This window comes from Triticum dicoccoides, chromosome 5A, assembly GCF_002162155.2.
Source record: "Triticum dicoccoides isolate Atlit2015 ecotype Zavitan chromosome 5A, WEW_v2.0, whole genome shotgun sequence".
NCBI classification, from domain to species: Eukaryota; Viridiplantae; Streptophyta; class Magnoliopsida; order Poales; family Poaceae; genus Triticum; species Triticum dicoccoides.
In genome coordinates, this window is record NC_041388.1 from 22,164,682 (window position 1) to 22,183,231 (window position 18,550).

The window sequence follows — 18,550 nt, forward strand, 5'->3', positions numbered from 1 at the left end:
TCATACCTCGTCGCCGTGAGGTCTGCTTTCGAGCAGGCTGGAAGCATCTCAACTGCATCCGGCGTCGAGGTCAACTTCACAGCCTCAACTTGTGGACTGCATAGTTGTGGTCACCGCATGGACTAGAAGGGTCGGCGCACGAGCTCGGGAGGAGAGGGCCATGGGGGGCTCACCGGATCTGGGGAGGAGAGGGCGACGGTGACCTCGGCGGGGAGAGGGGTGGTGCGGTCCCCAGTGGCAAAGACGGCGTATATCCAAGGTGGAGGAGGGATGGGCGGTGGATCACGCGAGCAGGAGCTGGTTTGACAGGGACTCGGGGTGCCGGCTCCAAGGATCCGGTTGCGGCTCAGCTAATCGGGCGCACGCCCAACGAATCTGGGAAGAGGTGGAGCACCAGCGATCCCGGAGAGGTGGTGGCACGCGCGGTGGGAGGTGGTGGCCTGGCGGCGCGTTGGGGGGTGGTGGCCCGGTGGCACGGTGGGAGGTGGTGGTCGGCCGCGCATTGGTAGGTGGTGGCCCGACGGCTCGATGGGAGCTGCTGGTCGGGGCTGGGGGGGTGAGGATGAGTGTGGTTTTGTTTTATTCCGTGGGTATGGTTGGTTAGGGCGTTATCAGAATAAGCCAGGTGTTATTAGAATAAGGTCTTAAGAGGTGTTATTAGAATAGACCCACCATATATATATATATATATATCGTCATATGTTCTCTTATGCTAAAGTAACAATTCAATCACAATTTCATGTATGAATCATAAACTTCATTGAGAACCAACAAACTCTAATCTCATTCGTTGAGGCAATTGCAATTTATCATAACATAGGAAAGAGTCAATATAAGAGCTTTTCAGCAAGTCCACATACTCAACCATCTTTTAGTCTTTCACAATTGCTAACACTCACGCAATACTTATGGGTATGGAGTTTTAATCGGACACAGAGAAAGATAGGGGCTTATAGTTTTGCCTCCCACCGTTTTACCTCAAGGGTAATGTCAACAATAATAGTTCATGAAGACTCACATCCAATTAGCTATATATATCAGGATCTTTCCAACATATTGCGCTTGCCAAAGGATAAAATGTAAAAAGGAAAGGTGAAGATCACCATGACTCTTATATAAGGTAGAAGATAAAATAAAAAGATAGGCCCTTCACAGAGGGAAGCAAAGGTTGTCATGCACTTTTATGGTTGGATGCACAAAATCTTAATACGAAAGAACGTCACTTTATATTGCCACTTGTGATATGGACCTTTATTATGCAGTCCGTCACTTTTATTTCTTCCACATCACAAGATCGTATCAAGCTTATTTTCTCCCACACTAATAAGTCATACATATTTAGAGAGCAAATTTTTATTGCTTGCACCGATGACAACTTACTTGAAGGATCTCACTCAATCCATAGGTAGATATGATGGACTCTCATGGCAAAAACGGGTTTAGGGATATTTGGAAGCACAAGTAGTATCTCTACTTGGTGCAAAGAAATTGGCTAGCAAGAGAGGGGGAGGCAAGCTCAACATGTTGGATGATCCATGATAATATAATTTATCTCATATGAAAGAAAACATAACCCATTACGTTGTCTTCCTTGTCCAACGTCAACTCTTTAACATATCATACTTTAATGAGTGCTCACAATCATAAAAGATGTCCAAGATAGTATACTTATATGTGAGCCTCTCTTTCTTTATTACTTCTTATTAATTGCAACGATGACCAAAACTATGTTTGTCAACTCTCAACAACTTTTATTCATCACACTCTTATATGTGAAGTCATTACTCTCCATAAGATCCATGTGATCTCTTTTTTTCTTTTTATTCTTTCTTTTTTTATTCCCTCAAGGTCATAGCCAAACAGTCAAGCCCTTGACTCAACACTAATCTTTATTATATATAGCTCACGGACTTGATTACATAGAAGGATCATAAAGCAAAACTCACAACTAGATCATACTAAAACTTTATTCTACTAGATCAAGATATTATCAAAAGGATAGAACTAAGAAAAATGGTAAAGATAAAAGTGATGGTGATACGATACCGGGGCACTCCCCCAAGCTTGGCAGTTGCCAAGGGGAGTGCCCATACTAGATACTCAGTTCTTCTTTGTTGGTGAAGAAGGTGGAGTTGTTGATGGTGTAGGCTTCTTCCTTAATTTGCGCTTGAGGACGGAATTTTGATCCCTTAGATCGTCGATCCCCTTCTCAAGGCTTAATATCTTCTAGCATAATTCCTGTTTCTTTTCCTACAAGAGGCTAAAAGGGATAAACTCGATCTTAAGTTTCTTTGCTCTATCAGGGAGTGATACGTCTCCAACGTATCTATAATTTTTGATTGCTCCATGCTATATTATCTACTGTTTTGGACATTATTGGGCTTTATTATCCACTTTTATATTATTTTTGGGACTAACCTATTAACCGGAGGCCCAGCCCAAAATTGTTGTTTTTTGCCTGTTTTAGGGTTTAGAAGAAAAGGAATATCAAACGGAGTCCAAATGGAATGAAACCTTCGAGAACGTGATTTTCTCAATGGATAAGACTCGGGAGACATGGACCCTACATCAAGATAGAAAAGAGGAGGCCACGAGGTAGGGGGCGCGCCTACCCCCCGCCCCCCCAGGCGCGCCCTCCACCCTCGTGGGCCCCCTGTTGCTCCACCGACGTACTCCTTCCTCCTATATATACCTACATACCCCCAAACGATCAGATACAGAGCCAAAACCCTAATTCCACCGCCGTAACTTTCTGTATCCATGAGATCCCATCTTGGGTCCTGTTCTGGAGCTCCGCCGGAGGGGGCATCGATCATGGAGGGCTTCTAGATCAACACCATAGCCTCTCCGATGAAGTGTGAGTAGTTTACCTCAGAATTACGAGTCTATAGTTAGTAGCTGGATGGCTTCTTCTCTCTTTTTGGATCTCAATACAATGTTCTCCCCCTCTCTTGTGGAGATCTATTCGATGCAATCTTCTTTTTGCGGTGTGTTTGTTGAGACCGATGAATTGTGGGTTTATGATCAAGTCTATCTATGAATAATATTTGAATCTTCTCTGAATTCTTTTATGTATGATTGGTTATCTTTGCAAGTCTCTTTGAATTATCAGTTTGGTTTGGCCTACTAGATTGATCTTTCTTGCAATGGGAGAAGTGCTTAGCTTTGGGTTCAATCTTGCGGCGTCCTTTCCCAGTGATAGTAGGGGCAGCAAGGCACGTATTGTATTGTTGCCATTGAGGATAACAAGATGGGGTTTTCTTCATATTGCATGAGTCTATCCCTCTACATCATGTCATCTTGCTTAAGGCATTACTCCATTTTAACTTAATACTCTAGATGCATGCTGGATAGCGGTCGATGAGTGGAGTAATAGTAGTAGATGCAGGCAGGAGTCGGTCTACTTGTCTCGGACGTGATGCCTATATACATGATCATACCTAGATATTCTCATAACTATGCTCAATTGTGTCAATTGCTCAACAGTAATTTGTTCACCCACTGTAGAATACTTATGCTCTCGAGAGAAGCCACTAGTGAAACCTATGGCCCCCGGGTCTATCTTCATCATATTAATCTCCTACTACTTAGTTATTTCCTTTGCTATTTACTTTTCCTTTATTTTACTTTACATGTTTATCATAAAAATACCAAAAATATTATCTTTATCATATCTATCAGATCTCACTCTCGTAAGGGGCCTTATAGGGATTGACAACCTCTATTTGCGTTGGTTGCGAGGATTTATTTGTTTTGTGCAGGTGCGAGGGACTCGCGCATAGCCACCTACTGGATTGATACCTTGGTTCTCCAAAACTGAGGGAAATACTTACGCTACTTTGCTGCATCATCCCTTCCTCTTCGGGGAAAACCAACACAGTGCTCAAGAGGTAGCAAGAAGGATTTCTGGTGCCGTTGCCGGGGAGTTCTACGCAAAAGTCAACATACCAAGTACCCATCGCATACCCTTATCTCCCGCATTACATTATTTGCCATTTGCCTCTCATTTTCCTCTCCCCACTTCACCCTTGCAATTCAATCCGAATCAATATATACAAAAGTTTTTATCTCCCCCACCTCCCGTCTTACTTTTTTATAGTATTCAAAATTATACTATGATATTTATTCTTTTTTTCTAATCAGAATTAGCAATTTTATTTACTCTGACTCTATGTTCCTATTTTTAGAAATTTATAATTCTTCCGTTTTACTGGACGAAATTTTAACCAATTAGGTTTCTACTAACTAAAACTAGGAAGTCAGAGTTTTTCCATCCAAAAAAGCCTTTCTAGTTTGAAGGAAGTATCCTGAAAATCCTTGATTTAGTTTCGAGTAATAAACTAATAAAACCTTAATCAAAACTATTCAACTAGCCTAAAAATAAAAAAACCTTCAATGGAAGAGTTTACTTTTTTTTGCAAGAAACAAAAATAGCAATTGGACCAGAGAATGAGATTGCATTATAAGGCTTCAATTGAACAGACCGAGCAAGTTCAAATTGGCGTAACATGAAACCTATTAGTGCAAAAGCCCCATGGAACTAAAATAATAGAGGATTCTGAAAAAAATGGACCTTCGAAATCCAATTTTATGTGTAGCGCAAAGGAGTCGCGATTTCTTCTTATTCCTATAGAACATCTAGTAACAAGAATATGAAATCGTAAATAGCGAAAAATTCTTGTCTTGCGCGGTCTAAGTCTAAGGAAATAAAAAAAATTGCTTATACAATTTCATCTACATCGAATTTATATATCAGAATATGGTTTGATACGAATAATGACAATCGTTTCAGTATGTTAAGGATACAGATGTATCCACAATTCATTTAGAGTTACTTAATAGTCTATTTCTTATACCATATCTCTATCCCGTGAAATTCTCGAGCCAAAAGATGGATGCATATGCTGTGTTTCACTGGCCATGTTTGAAGTCATTACCCTTAACCGTAAGGAGGGGGATGCCTAAGGCTAGGCTTGCGACTTGAGTGAAGTCGTAACAAGGTAGCCGTACTGGAAGGTGCGGCTGGATGACCTCCTTTTCAGGGAGAGCTAATGCTTATGCTTATTGGGTATTTTGGTTTGACACTTCTTCACGCCCAAAAACAAGGCAGCTACGTCTGAGCTAAACTTGGATATGGAAGTCTTCTTTCGTTTAGTGTGAAGTAAGACCAAGCTCATGAGCTTATTATCCTAGGTCGTAACAAATTAGTTGATAGTGATAGGATCCCTTTTTGGCGTCCCCATGTCCCCCTGTGGTGTGGCGGCATGGGGATGTCAAAAGGAAAGGGTCAGGATTCCTTGTGTAATTTCATCCATCTCTTAGTTTTTTTTGAATCATTGCGTTCATCACTCAACGTAGTCTAGCAGTTCAGTTCGACTCTATTTGAGAGACCTCGCTTGCTTATTGCAATTCAGAATTGAATTGATTCTATCCTTGATGTATCCCATGGATTTATTGGTGCTACACTTTTTTTCTTGGCAGGAACCGCTTCTGATAGAATGCGTCTTGTTTATCTTGAAGAACTGGGGGGAATATCTATCCCAATGCCTAAAATTTTTACCATGTTTAGTAGCTTTTCAATGGCTTCTCTTGCCTTACCAGGAATGAGTGGTTTTGTCGCAGAATTAGTAGTATTTTTTGGAATAATTACTAGTCCAAAATTTCTGTTAATGCCAAAAACACTAATTACTTTTGTAATGGCAATTGGAATGATATTAACTCCTATTTATTTATTATCTATGTTACGCCAGATGTTCTATGGATACAAGCTATTTAATGTTCCAAACGCAAATTTTGTGGATTCTGGACCACGAGAACTCTTTATTTTAATCTGTATCTTTTTACCAGTAATAAGAATTGGTATTTATCCAGATTTTGTTCTCTCCCTATCCGTTGACAGGGTAGAGGCTCTCTTATCCAATTATTATCCTAAAGGTTTGCGATCGTTGTGGAAATCCCATTCTCGCTACGGGAATTTTTTTGTCCGAAAGAAAAAGAAATACCAAAGTTTCAGAATTTACACTCTATTCATTCAATATTTCCCTTTTTAGAAGACAAATTTTTGCATTTGGATTATCTATCACATCTTGCTATTTTCATGAGAAATAAAATTGACAAGTCGAATTTGGAGATTATTTTCTTCTTGCAAGAGATCCTGCGGGAAAAGTGTTGCTAAATTTCTTCCTTCGTCAAGCTTTTTATCATTCTGGCATCGAGCTATTTTGCCGCAGGACCTCCCCTACAGTATCGTCACCGCAGTAGAGTTTAACCACCAAATTCGGGATGGATTGGTGTGGTTCCTCTACGCCTAGGATACCAGAATATCGAACCATGAACGAGGAAAGGCATGAGATAAATATTGTCTAGTAATTTTGAAGCCCCAATTCTTGACTGAAAGGGACACCAAAGGCCTCTGCCCTCCCTCTCTATCTATCCAAGAGATGGAAGGGCAAAGCTTTTTTTTTGTTTTTTCATCTTTTCATCAAAGAGTTGAACAATGAAGATAGATGGCAAGTGCCTGATCGATTTGATCAGGACATCTGGATATATTCTAGATCTTCTTTTCTGACTATATATTATATTTTTCTGTTTTAACAAATTCAATATAAAAAAACCGAACTTTTTCTATTATCTATTAATGTGTATCTATCCGTACCGTAATATTTTGGAATATTATGAATTAGAGAAATTTACAAGAACAATCTTCTCCTTTAATCATATCATAAATGGAAAGTGTTCAATTAGAACATGAAAACGTGACTCAATTGGTCTTAGTTAGTCTTCAGGACGGAGTGGAAGAAGAGCGGAGACTCTCGAACGAGGAAAAGGATCCCTTCGAAAGAATTGACCGAGGAGCCGTATGAGGTGAAAATCTCATGTACCCAACCTATAATTAGCTTTTCGGGAAATTTCCAAACGAACAATTTCAACGAAATCTTTCAATTTCTCATTTTATTATGTTCAACTTTATGTATTCCTCTATCCGTAGAGTACATTGAATGTACAGAAATGGCTATAATAGAGTTTCTGTTATTCGTATTAACAGCTACTCTAGGGGGAATGTTTTTATGTGGTGCTAACGGTTTAATAACTATCTTTGTAGCTCCAGAATGTTTCAGTTTATGTTCCTACCTATTGTCTGGATATACCAAGAGAGATCTACGGTCTAATGAGGCTACTATGAAATATTTACTCATGGGTGGGGAAAGCTCTTCTATTATGGTTCATGGTTTCTCTTGGCTATATGGTTCATCTGGGGGGGAGATTATTCGCCCTCTCTCTCTCTCTATCCTCCCTCTCTTTCTCTATTTGCCTCTTTTTGCCCGCTTGCTTTTTGTTTGCTTGTGTGTTAGTTTTCTTGCTTGTCATGATGGCTCTACCTAAATTTGGTGACCTTCACCTTAAAAGATTAGAAGAGATCGAAATCAATGTCAGGAGTTTCATGGTCTTGCAATTTGAACATAATAGTTTCTTCAGAAACGAGCTTAAAGAACAGAAATTTTTTATGAATAAAGAGCTTGATGATATGTCTAAAGAATTCGATGGTTTAAGATCCCAAATTGCTCATCTTGAGAAGTTAACTGCTGAAATTTCGGATAGGCAGGCTACCTTAGTTAATAAGATGGGTTCTAAACCGGATTGCTATGAAAATAAATATGAAGATCTAAAACTTATTGATGTGTCCCCTATTAAATGTTTGTTTTGCAATATGAATCTTGATAATGATGGGACTGAATATGATCCACCTTTACCTAGAAGGCGTTCTAAGAATTTGGAATTTGTTGATATTGATGCTAAATTTGATTAAAGTGAGATTGAAGAAATTAAAACCGTAGATGTTGCTAAACCCACTATTATGGATTTCAAGGAATTTAACTATGAAAATTGCTCCTTGATTGATTGTATTTCCTCGATGCAATCCGTGCTAAATTCTCCTCACGCTTATAGTCAAAATAAAGCATTTACTAAACATATCGTTGATGCCTTGATGCAATCTTATGAAGAAAAACTTGAATTGGAAGTTTATATCCCTAGAAAACTTTATGATGAGTGGGAACCAACTATTAAAATTAAAATTAAATATCATGAATGCTATGCTTTATGTGATTTGGGTGCTAGTGTTTCCACGATTCCAAAAACTTTGTGTGATTTGTTAGGTTTCCGTGATTTTGATGATTGCTCTCTAAACTTGCACCTTGCGGATTCCACTATTAAGAAACCTATGGGAAGAATTAATGATGTTCTTATTGTTGCAAATAGGAATTATGTGCCCGTAGATTTTATTGTTCTTTACATAGATTGCAATCCTTCATGTCCTATTATTCTTGGTAGACCTTTCCTTAGAACGATTGGTGCAATTATTGATATGAAGGAAGGAAATATTAGATTCCAATTTCCATTAAGGAAAGGCATGGAAAACTTTCCTAGAAAGAAAATTAAATTACCTTATGAATCTATTATGAGAGCCACTTATGGATTGCCTACCAAAGATGGCAATACCTAGGTCTATTCTTGCTTGTTATGCCTAGCTAGGGGCGTTAAACGATAGCGCTTGTTGGGAGGCAACCCAATTTTATTTTTATTACTTGATTTTTGCTCCTGTTTAGTAATAAATAATTTATCTAGCCTCTGTTTTGGTTGTGTTTTTTGTGTTTAATCGGTGTTTGTGCCTAGTAGAACTGTTGGGAAGACTTTGGGAAAGTCTTGTTGAACTTGCTGTAAAAAAACAGAAACTTTAGCGCTCACGAGAACTGCTGCCATTTTTATTTGTAAAGTGATATTTAGTTAATTGTTTTTGCATATGATTTATACATAAATTCCTCACGTCCAGAAATTTATTTTAGAATTTTTGGGGTTCCAGATCTTGCGCTAGATACAGATTACTACAGACTGTTCTGTTTTTGACAGATTCTGTTTTTCGTGTGTTGTTTGCTTATTTTGATGAATCTATGACTAGTAAAATAGTTTATAAACCATAGAGAAGTTGGAATACAGTAGGTATAACACCAATATAAATAAATAATTAGTTCATTACAGTACCTTGAAGTGGTATTTTTTTTTTCGCTAACGGAGCTCACGAGATTTTCTACTTCAAGTTTTGTGTTGTGAAGTTTTCAAGTTTTGGGTAAAGATTTGATGGATTATGGAACAAGGAGTGGCAAGAGCCTAAGCTTGGGGATTCCCATGGAACCCCCAAGATAATCTAAGGACACCTAAAAGCCAAATCTTGGGGATGCCCCGGAAGGCATCCCCTCTTTCGTCTACTTCTATCGGTAACTTTACTTGGAGCTATATTTTTATTCGCCACATGATATGTGTTTTGCTTGGAGCGTCTTGGATGATTTGAGTCTTTACTTTTTAGTTTACCACAATCATCCTTGCTGTACACACCTTTTGAGAGAGCCATACATGATTTGGAATTTGTTAGAATACTCTATGTGCTTCGCTTATATCTTTTGAGTTATATAATTTTTGCTCTAGTACTTCACTTATATCTTTTAGAGCACGATGGTGGATTTGTTTTATAGAAACTATTGATCTCTCATGCTTCACTTAGATTATTTTGAGAGTCTTAATAGCATGGTAATTTGCTTAAAATCCTAATATGCTAGGTATTCAAAGTTAGTAAAATTTCTTAAGAGTGTTTTGAATACTAAGAGAAGTTTGATACTTGATGATTGTTTTGAGATATGGAGGTAATAATATCAAAGTCGTGCTAGTCGAGTAGTTGTGAAATTGAGAAATACTTGTGTTGAAGTTTGCAAGTCCCGTAGCATGCACGTATGGTAAACGTTGTGCAACAAATTTCAAACATGAGGTCTTATTTGATTGTCTTCCTTATGAGTGGCGGTCGGGGACGAGCGATGGTCTTTTCCTACCAATCTATCCCCCTAGGAGCATGCGCGTAGTACTGAGGTTTTTGATGACTTGTAGATTTTTGCAATAAGTATGTGAGTTCTTTATGACTAATGTTGACTCCATGGATTATACGCACTCTCACCCTTCCATCCTTGCTAGCCTCTTCGATACCGTGCATTTCCCTTTCTCACATTGAGAGTTGGCGCAAACTTGGCCGGTGCATCCAAACCCCGTGATATGATACACTCTTTCACACATAAAACTCCTTATATCTTCCTCAAAACAGCCACCATACCTACCTATTATGGCATTTCCATAGCCATTCCGAGATATATTGCCATGCAACTTTCCATCATTCCGTTCATCATGACACATTCATTATTGTCATATTGCTTAGCATGATCATGTAGTTGACATAGTATTTGTGGCAAAGCTACCGTTCATAATTCTTTCTTACATGTCACTATTGGTCCATTGCATATCCCGGTACACCGCCGGAGGCATTCATATAGAGTCATCTTTTGTTCTAGTATTGAGTTGTAATCATTGAGTTGTAAATAAATAGAAGTGGGATGATCATCATTTTCAAGAGCATTGTCACAAGTGAGGAAAAAGAGAGAAAGGCCATAAAAAAGAGAAGGCCCAAAAAAATGAGAGAAAAAGAGAGAAGGGACAATGTTACTATCCTTTGCCACACTTGTGCTTCAAAGTAGCACCTTAATCTTCATGTTAGAGAATCTCTTGTTTTGTCACTTTCATATACTAGTGGGATTTTTTCATTATAGAACTTGGCTTGTATATTCCAACAATGGGCCTCCTCAAGTGCCCTAGGTCTTCGTGAGCAAGCAAGTTGGATGCACACGCACTAGTTTCTTTTGTTGAGCTTTCATACATGTATAGCTCTAGTGCATCTGTTGCATGGCAATCCCTACTCCTTGCATTAACATCAATCGGTGGGCTTCTCCATAGCCCATTGATTAGCCTCGTTGATGTGAGACTTTCTCCTCTTTTGTCTTCTCCACATAACCCCCTCATTATATTCTATTCCACCCATAGTGCTATGTCCATGGCTCGCGCTCATGTATTGCGTGAAGGTTTATAGGTTTGAGATTACTAAAGTATGAAACAATTGCTTGGCTTGTCAACGGGGTTGTGCATGATGAGAGCATTCTTGTGTGACGAAAATGAAACATGACTAAACCATATGATTTTGTAGGGATGAACTTTCTTTGGCCATGTTATTTTGAGAAGACATAATTGCTTAGTTAGTATGCTTGAAGTATTATTATTTTTATGTCAATATGAACTTTTGTCTTGAATCTTTCGGATCTGAATATTCATACCACAATTAAGAAGAATTACATTAAAATTATGCCAAGTAGCACTCCGCATCAAAAAATTTGGTTTTGTCATTTACCTACTCGAGGACAAGCAGGAATTAAGCTTGGGGATGCTTGATACGTCTCCAATGTATCTATAATTATTGATTGCTCCATGCTATATTATCTACTATTTTGGACATTATTGGGCTTTATTATCCACTTTTATATTATTTTTGGGACTAACCTATTAACCGGAGGCCCAGCCCAGAATTGTTGTTTTTTGCCTGTTTTAGGGTTTCGAAGAAAAGGAATATCAAACGGAGTCCAAACGGAATGAAACCTTCGGGAACGTGATTTTCTCAACAAACAAGACCTGGGAGACTTGGACCCTACGTCAAGAAAGAAAAGAGGAGGCCACGAGGTAGGGGGCGCGCCTACCCCCCTCCCCCCCAGGCGCGCCCTCCACCCTCGTGGGCCCCCTGTTGCTCCACCAACGTACTCCTTCCTCCTATACCTACGTACCCCCAAACAATTAGATACGGAGCCAAAACCCTAATTCCACCGCCGTAACTTTCTGTATCCACGAGATCCCATCTTGGGGCCTGTTCCGGAGCTCCGCCGGAGGGGGCATCGATCACGGAGGGCTTCTATATCAACACCATAGCCTCTCCGATGAAGTTTGAGTAGTTTACCTCAGACCTACTGGTCCATAGTTAGTAGCTAGATGGCTTCTTCTCTGTTTTTCGATCTCAATACAATGTTCTCCCCCTCTCTTGTGGAGATCTATTCGATGTAATCTTCTTTTTGCGGTGTGCTTGTTGAGACCGATGAATTGCGGGTTTATGATCAAGTCTATCTATGAATAATATTTGAATCTTCTCCGAGTTCTTTTATGTATGACTGGTTATCTTTGCAAGTCTCTTCGAATTATCAGTTTGGTTTGGCCTACTAGATTGATCTTTCTTGCAATGGGAGAAGTGCTTAGCTTTGGGTTCAATCTTGCGGTGTCCTTTCCCAGTGACAGTAGGGGCAGCAAGGCACGTATTGTATTGTTGCCATTGAGGATAACAAGATGGGGTTTTCTTCATATTGATGAGTCTATCCCTCTACATCATGTCATCTTACTTAAGGCGTTACTCTATTTTTAACTTAATACTCTAGATGCATGCTGGATAGCGGTCGATGAGTGGAGTAATAGTAGTAGATGTAGGCAGGAGTCGGTCTACTTGTCTCGGACATGATGCCTATATACATGATCATACCTAGATATTCTCATAACTATGCTCAGTTCTGTCAATTGCTCAATAGTAATTTGTTCACCCACCATAGAATACTTATGCTCTCGAGAGAAGCCACTAGTGAAACCTATGGCCCCCGGGTCTATCTTCATCATATTAATCTCCTACTACTTAGTTATTTCCTTTGCTATTTACTTTGCCTTTATTTTACTTTGCATATTTATCATAAAAATACCAAAAATATTATCTTTATCATATCTATCAGATCTCACTCTCGTAAGTGGCCTTATAGGGATTGACAACCCCTATTTGCGTTGGTTGCGAGGATTTATTTGTTTTGTGCAGGTGTGAGGGACTCGCGCGTAGCCTCCTACTAGATTGATACCTTGGTTCTCAAAAACTGAGGGAAATACTTACGCTACTTTGCTGCCTCATCCCTTCCTCTTCGGAGAAAACCAACGCAGTGCTCAAGAGGTAGCAGGGAGGCTTGACTTTTTGAACTCCGCATGCATGTCCCCAGGTTGAGGTAATGGGACTTCATCTTCATCTGAGCTCATCTCCTCCTTTCCCTTAGGTTCATAATCCTCTTCTTCTTCCGTAGTCCAGCCACAATGCTCCACATCCCCATAGACCTTAGGATCTGCAAGGTAATCAGCCACATAGCTTTCTCCATCCGAATCCTGGGACGACATGTTGCTCAGATCTAAAGTAGGAAGCTCGAAACAAAGACAGGAGATATTTGCGTGATACGGTGGTCAAAACCTTCGGGGGATTATATAATGAAATTTTACCGACCAAAAGAAGTATCGTGCAAGAAAACGGAGTCCGGAGAGCACACGAGGTGCCCACGAGGCAGGGGGCGCGCCTCCCACCCTCGTGGAAGCCTCGTGTCCTTCCCGGTCTGCTTCTTATTTTCCTATTTTCTTAAATATTCCAAAACGAAGAAATATTGACATTAGAACTATTTTGGAGTCGGTTTACTAACTGTACCACGCACCTATTCCTTTTCGGAGTCTGAAACATTCTGGAAAGTGTCCCTTATGTATTCCTCTGGGGTTACGGTTTCAATAATATTAGTTTCAACATTTATAGGATTACCTGAGATATAATGTTTAATTCTTTGACCGTTCACCACCTACGGATTTGTGCCTTTGAAGTAGTTGATTTTCATGGCACCAGAACGATATACCTCTTCGATAACGTAAGGATCATCCCATTTAGAGAGAAGTTTGCCTGCAAAAAATCTTAAACGAGAGTTATATAGCAATACATAATCACCTACATTGAACTCACGCTTTTGTATCCTTTTATCATGCCATCTTTTAACCTTTTATTTAAACAACTTGGCATTTTCATAAGCTTGGGTTCTCCATTCATCAAGTGAGCTAATGTGAAATAACCTCTTCTCACCGGCAAGTTTGAAATCATAGTTGAGCTCTTTAATAGCCCAATATGCCTTATGTTCTAATTCAAGAGGTAAGTGACATGCTTTGCCATAGACCATTTTATACGGAGACATACCCATCGGATTTTTATATGCAGTTCCATAAGCCCATAATGCATCATCAAGTTTCTTGGACCAATTCTTTCTAGATCTGTTAACAGTCTTTTGCAAAATTAATTTGAGCTCTTTGTTACTTAATTCTACTTGACCACTAGACTGTGGGTGATAAGGAGATGCAATTCTATGATTAACATCATACTTAGCAAGCATTTTACGAAAGGCACCATGAATAAAGTGTGAACCACCATCAGTCATTAAATATCTAGGGACTCCAAACCTCGGGAAAATAACTTCCTTAAGCATCTTAATAGGGGTGTTATGATCAGCACTACTAGTTGGAATAGCTTCTACCCATTTAGTAACGTAATCAACAACAACTAAAATATGTGTTTATCCATTAGAGGAAGGAAAAGGTCCCATATAATCAAAGCCCCAAACATCAAATGGTTCAATAAAAAGTGAATAATTCATAGGCATTTCTTGACGTCTACTAATATTACCAATTCTTTGACATTCATCGCAAGACAAAACAAACTTACATGCATCCTTGAAGAGAGTAGGCCAATAAAAACCAGATTGCAATACCTTATGTGCAGTTCTATCTCCAGCATGGTGTCCTCCATAAGCCTCGGAGTGACACTTGCGTAGGATCTGTTCATGTTCATGCTTAGGTACACAACATCTAATAATACCATCCACTCCTTCTTTATAAAGATGCGGGTCATCCCAAAAGTAATGTCTCAAATCATAGACACTACAAAAAAATACACTTCTGTGATGATACGTGTTTGTCACAGTAGGTCGCATTTTTTGTCATGCATGTACATCCATGACGATTTTATGACAGAATCAAGATAGTCATACCTGTGCTGTCGTAGAAGTGTTCCATGACATTACCAAAATTATCATCACGGAAGTGTGCACTTCCATGATGATAAATCGCTCGTCACAGAAGTGCTTTCGTCAAGGGTGACCAACACGTGGCATCCACCATAACGGAACGCCGTTAAGCTATCGGGTCAGGTTTTGGATCTGATAACCCGTTAACAGCCCCGACCAATGGGGATTTTCCACATGTAAAATCATCATTGGCTGGGGGAAACACGTGTCGGCTCATCGTTGGGACAGATGTCATCCACTCATTGGACAGAATGTGCCTATGATACGTCAACACGTGGCACGACCCAACAGAGGCCCATTCCTGTGAAAAGGCCGGCCCATTTGACTTGGTCAAAAGGTGGCGGGCCGGCCCATGGAAAGCCTGTTAACGGCTTGTTCACATATAGCCCATTTACGGCCCACTAACCCAAGGCCCGTTACGCCCTATCCGAATTAGGCCCAGTAGCATCAAATGGACCATCCAATATGATTCCAGCCTGTTTTCACTTCTGGCCCATGTATGGCCCATGACGTCTTTCGGCCAATATGAGGCCCTATGTAACCCTTGGCCTATTAACGGCCCGTGGTGAAACTGGCCCATAATGAACAGTGTATCACTTTACACCCATTAACGGCCCGTGGTGAAACTGGCCCGTAATGAATAATGTATCACTTTATACCCATTAACGGCCCGTTATTCCGTTGGGCCGTTTCCAGCCCATGTTATCTTTCGGCCTTCTCAAAGCCCATTTATTCTTGGGCTCATTTCCAGCATTCATTTACTTATGGCCCGTTACTGTCATTTTCTGCGTGTGGGCCAAATTCAGCCGGTGGTTACAGTCGGCCCGTTTGTGGTCCGTTAATACGTTGGGCCATTTTAATAGCATCATAAAATACGGCCTATTAATGATGGCCCATTATGGTCGGCCCACGAAAGGATGATTCCAACTCTAGCCCGTTTACGGCCATAATGCGGCCTGTTATTGGCCCATGTTCGGCCAATCGATCATACGACCCGTATAAGGCCCATTGATGATACGACCCATAGAAGGCCCATTGTTTCTATAGCCCGTAGAAGGCCCATTGTTTCTACGGCCCGTAGAAGGCCTACTGTTTCTATGGCCCGTAGAAGGCCCACTGTTTCTACGGCCCATAGAAGGCCCACTATTTCTACGGCCCGTAGGAGGCCCAGTGTCACTACAGTAAATATTAGCCCATGGTTATTGTGGCCTAGTTTTAAAAAATAGGTTATTGCAGCCACTAGCAAACCGCGAAAAAAGAACTGCACTAACTACAAGCAAACAAATAAACAAGACAACAAGGAAATAAATAAGCAAGCAACTTATGCTAGGCTATCACGGCTATTACACATATTACATCCACTGGGCATCAAAGTTCGCCACCAGTGCAAATATAAGGAACAAAGCAGCATATAAACGCCGCAGCAAAAGAAGTCCAGAACTGAAACCACTTCAGAAGAGTTCAAGAAACAATATCCTGGGTACCCATAATGCTGGCAAGATGCTTAGCAAGCTTATTAACTTTCTCTTGTTTGGCGCTTAAATCCTCCAGCGCTTGCTGTTGCATAAGAAAGTACGCATCTGAATTCTGCAGGGACTTCCTCAGTCCTTCGGCTTCTTGCCGCAGCACAGCTGACTGATGCCTTTCAGCTTGTAGCTGAGACTGAAGAAGCCAAAGTGATTCATGCAGCGAGTTCGAAGAGCTTGTGCCAGCGGTACTGGCCATTAACTCGAACACTACATCAACGCAGGACTGTGCGGTTTTCTCACTGCCTACAAGATCGTTTTTACCACCTTTCTTGGAGACCAATAGGGTTGTCTCACTATCGTGAACCTTATCTACATTACTTTCTCTACCATTGCATAGTGGGGTGCTCTTCTCCAATATTCTGTTTGAATACTACAAAAGAAACAAGCAGACACATCATAGGTTTAGCTTGTAGTATACGAAACTCATTTTGGTAAACCAGTTCAGTAGTAAGGTGGACAGGATAACATCATGAAACAAACATATATCTATGTACTATGGTCACTGTATTGTCCATATCATTCTAGTTTATGTTCCCTAATCAAGATAAAGACATAGTTCAACTCATATATTTTTAAGACACAGCAGCATAGACAGAATATAAGTGTGAGAAACTGCACAACATTGCACTACTAGGGAAAAGCCTAGCAGCAGTGCGGGTTTTGGGTGTATCAGTAGCGCGGGTGCCCACGCTACTGATACGGCACCACAACTAACTTGTAGCAGTAGCGCGTGTTGACACACGCTACTGCTATACATGGTTAGCTGTAGCGTGCGTTGCAAACAACGCTACTACTAATTAGCTGTAGCGGGTCTTATATCCCACGCTACTACTATTACTTTCAAAAAAAATCTCGATCCCGTGCGTGTTGTCAATCGTAGCAGTGGTTCGATCTAGCGATGATTGGTGTCGCAGGAGGCATGAACGGACATCGGAAGACCAAATCCAGCAGTGGCTGTTGGAGAGGGCCTGTTTCTATGGCAGAGCCAGGCCGCGGCGTGGGGCTCCTCTTCCTGACCATGCCAGATAGCTCCGGTTCGTCCGTGGCGACGACCTGCACGGGCATGGACATGGGAGGGTGAGTCAAACCAGAGGGAGAGAGAGGAAAGGAAAACCGAGGGAGAGAGGAAGGTGATGTAGGGAGAAGCGGAGCTAGTCATCGGTGGTGAGGTGCTCCGGTGTGGTGGCGTGGGGCGGCGGCCTCCTAGACATCAGTGGAAGACTGGCGAGCTCCTAGACGCCGGTGGCGCGAGGCGGTGGCCTCTTTCGGCGCCACGGAGATGGATGGGCGCATGGGCAAGAGGTCCATTTTAGAGCGTATGGAAAGTGAGAGGAGAGAATGGTGGAAGAGAGGAAGGATTTGGGAGAGGAGATGGGGATTCGGCCGAGGATATGGTGACTTCACCTACCTCGTACTTAGCAGTAGCGAGGGGTATACACTAGTGCAGAACCGGGCAATAGCACCAGTTCGTAAGGGCCTTTAGTGCCGGTTCGGTAACCGGCACTAAATTGTAGGCACTAAAGGCCCCCCTTTAGTACCGGTTCAGCATGAACCGGTGCTAAAGGGCAACCACGTGGCCCAAGCCAGCTCTGCGGGCGCGTAGGACATTAGTACCGGTTGGTAACACCAACCGGTACTAAATGTTTGGGTGTGTTTTGGTTTTATTTTGTATTTTTACTTTAATTTTGTGTTTTGAATTTAATTTAGTGATTGTTTTACATTATAATGAGTTGTTAAATCATTAGGTGATTAGTTTGACTGGATGCGTGTGGATCCTAGCTAAGTCATCAAGTATATGTCATATCCATATTATATATACTTGATCACCTACTTAAGTGATCGAGGTAATATGGATATGGCATATACTTGATCACTTAGCTAGAATCCATCCAGTTGAAACTAATATGCAATTTCTTTAATAAATGATATAATAACTCATCATCATCATCATATTAATTAATATAAAAACTCTTGCATCATATATATCATCACCAACGGTTTTCATAGCAAAGATATCATCGAGTTCAACATGGTAATGATATTATAAGCATTCATAACACCACAAAAGCAAATCACTCTTTGAGATTAAGTTTAGGACGAAGAACACGGACATGAGAGGACAAGTACTAAGAGCATGAACTAGCTAATTAATCACTCCTGCTGCTCTCTCTCAGGTAAAATAGCATAGAACATGTATAG

General features: G+C 40.7%; 1 long non-coding RNA gene across 1 annotated transcript; it reads right to left on the bottom strand.

The window, feature by feature from the left end:
- Positions 1–4,915: 4,915 nt before the first annotated feature.
- On the bottom strand, positions 4,916–17,292 carry LOC119298866. Its single transcript, XR_005146008.1, has 3 exons — positions 17,281–17,292; positions 16,452–16,453; positions 4,916–5,031 (listed from the first exon to the last, which is right to left on the bottom strand). It is a non-coding gene; the product is annotated as an uncharacterized LOC119298866 (long non-coding RNA).
- Positions 17,293–18,550: the final 1,258 nt, after the last annotated feature.